Source organism: Triticum dicoccoides, chromosome 1B (assembly GCF_002162155.2).
Source record: "Triticum dicoccoides isolate Atlit2015 ecotype Zavitan chromosome 1B, WEW_v2.0, whole genome shotgun sequence".
NCBI classification, from domain to species: Eukaryota; Viridiplantae; Streptophyta; class Magnoliopsida; order Poales; family Poaceae; genus Triticum; species Triticum dicoccoides.
The window spans coordinates 230,186,455-230,190,126 of record NC_041381.1 but is presented as its reverse complement, the minus strand read 5'-3'; positions in this window follow the sequence as shown (position 1 = coordinate 230,190,126).

Below are 3,672 nucleotides of genomic sequence, written 5' to 3'. Positions count from 1 at the left end.
CCTCTTATAAGCCCTTTATGTGGTGTCGCTGAGACGCCCGACTGTGGCATACTTGTTATTTTACTTTATAAGCCCTTTATGTGGTGTCGCTCAGACGCCCGACTGTGGCATGCTTGCTATTTATTTACATTATAAGCCCTTTATGTGGTGTCGCACAGACGCCCGACTGTGGCATGTTTGTTACTTATTTCACTTATAAGCCCTTTATGTGGTGCCGCTCAGACGCTCGACTAAGGCATGCTTTATGTTATTGTCCTTTCGAGGCGTCGCTTCAGACACCCTCGGTGCATTCTATTTCTACTCTCTGATTGCATATTCATGTTTTATATGAACAACCTGCTTGCGTGCATCATGGATTTTTATTTCGTGACTAACGTTGTGACCATAGAATAATTCGGAACATGATTACCATTTATTAAATTATACCCGTGTTCATAATGTTTGCGAGTACATTCAAAGTACTCACTGGCTTGTCCCTGGCTATTGTCTTGGCCAGATTTCTTGCTTGGAGAGGAGCGTTGTGATGACAGCCCTGGAACCTAAGCAATGGTGATAGCAGCCTCGCGAAGATAGGAGTTATCCAGGTCAGTTGTTCCTGTGGGAAATGGAGTCCCATAGACGCTGAAAGACCACAAACCGCTTCGGCCATCAGCCACTAGAAACCATTTGTTGTACTCATAGGCCAGAATGGTCTTGTACTACATGTTATGTATTTTTCTTGGAGTTTCTGTAGCAAGTAATCCTGGGGCTGGTGAGCACAAGGACCATTTTCTGGGAAATTAATATCCCGAAAATCCGGCCCTGACACCAAAGTTGAAACCTTCATAGCATCACAGTACAATTTCATTAATATTATGTGTACATATAAACAAATTCTAAATGATTGATAGCAATGCCAGAAACAATTCAACTTCGTTTCGCCGACATGTTGGACATCCTTCATCTGGCTCCACCTGCCATGCAGCAATATTGAGTGCACAACACAACTTCAGGGAAAGATTCACCCCGGTCGTTGTGCCGCAGTAGAAATGACTAGTGAGCAGTCAAATCACAGAGCCCCACTTCGCCATAATAAGTTGCTCGGACGAAGCAACCATCATTTCTCTATTCCTTGAATCCGATGGTACTCACATATTCCCACAGTAATAAGTTTCTCGGGCGAATCAACCATCACTATATTCGCTCACGTGTGATGACCACAGGAGCTATCCATTCAGATTGTATGTTAAAAAAATAAAGGTCGATAACTAAGGCGGCAAAATTTCAAAAAAAACTAATGCGGCACCTCGGGCCAACGCGGCCAGATCGTATTTTGCATGAGAAATTACACAACATGTTTCGTTGACATGTGGTCCCGTTCCAACATATCAGTGAGACGATGGTGAGTCCTTTTCTACTAGTATTTCCGAACGGACGTGTAGGCCAGGGCGCCTCTTTGTGTATCGTGGCAAACTAGTAATCATCCACCGACTCTTCGCCTTTCCCTCTCAATTTGGAACTGCTATCGCACGCTCTTCCTCTCCCTCCTCCATTTGCCTAGACCCTTCCTTCTGACATTGTTCGATCGTCTTCTCCATGGAGGGAATAGGCCGGAAATGACCCCGTTATTCTTGCCCCGATCTGAAAGATGACGTGGTGGAGGAACTCATTGATTGGTGCGACGTCATCACCTCGGCTAGCATGGCAGGTTTGTTCAAGACCATTCTCGACTCAACTAATAACATCATTACAAGGAACCCAAGGGTCAAGGAGCAGTTTGATCTCCCCTATCTTCTTCGTCGTGACCCTGATGAGTGGCCCGGGGACGACGGAGGCCTCGCCTTGTGCAAGTTGATACCGCTTGATAATGATACGTATGATATTAAGATGCCATTGCTTGAGGGCAAGGATTGGGCAGGCGCAAATGGAGATTGGGTTGTTTATATTGGGTACAACTACGAGTGTGAACTTGTGAATGTGTACACTCGTCATCGGGTTCCACTTCGAAAAATCTCAGCAGACTACCCAGAGGTTGAGCACACTAGTATTGTACGCATGTTCAAATACGATCATGGTGACTGTCTTCTACGGAAGATAGCAATTTGTTGAGTTCCCAACCTCTCTTGGAATTACAAGAACTACGAAGTTGTTGCTATCTTTGACAAGCTTGTTACCGTCCTTTGTGGTTCAACTCGATGGATATTGCTCAAAATCAGTTTCTATACACGGATGTGTACTGTGATGTAATTCAATACGAGGGTCTTGTGTTTGCTTACACCACTCATGGCACTGTTTTTGCATGGGATCCTCGTAGTTTCGATATGTTTGTCTTCCACCATAACTATAATTGTTTCATTCACATGCATGCGGGTTAGCAAGCTTCCCTTTACTAATTAACCTTCTTCTTGTGTTTCCGAGGTCCTATGAACATTCCATCGCCTATACTTGAAAACTTTTGTAACCAAGGGGGAGATGACGATGGTGATGATCACAAGCATGAGGACGAGCAGAACTTATATACTCAGTGGCGCCTGGCAACTAATTCTGAAGGATCACCTCTTCTTGTCTGTATACAGCACACTGAGTTTGTTACTACTGAGGGAGCATGTGTTGTCTCCCATGGTCGCACTCACCGGACCTATTCCAACACTCATTGCATGGTATTCGGGATTGATACTAGTGTGCTAACGCCAACACCTTCTCCCTGGTACAGAATTGATAGTCTTGGAGAAAACTCGCTCTTCCTTGGACAAAAATATCCGATGATGGTGAAAGGCGATCCAACTGCTGTTAACACAACGTTACTAGTACCATTTATGAGAAGCAACTGTATCTATACCTCAGACATTTGGGTGGTTCCTTACCCTGGTACTGATATAGTAGGCCGCTTCAGCCTGGATGATCAGTCCTGCGTTGGTCTCGAGATTGACAATAGATGGCCCGTCCCAGAGAATCACTTGTGGTTCAAAGCAAGCGTTTCCAACACCGAGGATTGGTTGAGTTGAAGTTCATTTAGTTGCTTGTTATTTGTTGTGTGATGAAAACTTTAGTATTTATAATGTATCCTCGTTGTCGATGTGGGTTGATGACCTGTTGTATGAAATAAAATGATATGCCTGTGATAAACTTACTAAATTTATGAATGGATTTCGAGTCGCTTCTTTGAGTGAGTGGTGCGACGAGGCAAAAAAATATTTTTCCGAATACATAATTTTACGTGCATTGCAACAGGTTATCGAATGAGGCCAATCAACAATAGCAGTACACTATTTGTACTAGCTTCACATGCTTTGTGCGTCCGGCGGGTGTTTTTACTGTAGCCATATGTTAATGTGTTCGCTGTACGTAACCAGCACCTTGAATCCTCGATGCTACTAGTAGGAGTACTATATAAGTAGTAGGAGTAGTAGGGTGGCATGGGCCAGAACAAGCATTCACGTCCGGGAGTATAGCACACGCCACCAGCACGACATCCATCTAACACCATATTTCTTGGAGTCCGTGCTAGAGCAATCTCTTCAACCTCGTCGTTTCTCTAACTTTAGCCATCGCGCGGCGGGCAAGGTGGGGGTTTGCCGATAGTCGGTTTCCTCAACTGCGGTTCGACTTGTAAGGCCAACTCCAATGCACGACCCCAAATGGACCTCCATTTTGCACGAACTCCAAGGGTAATTTTGACTAGAAAAGCAAGAC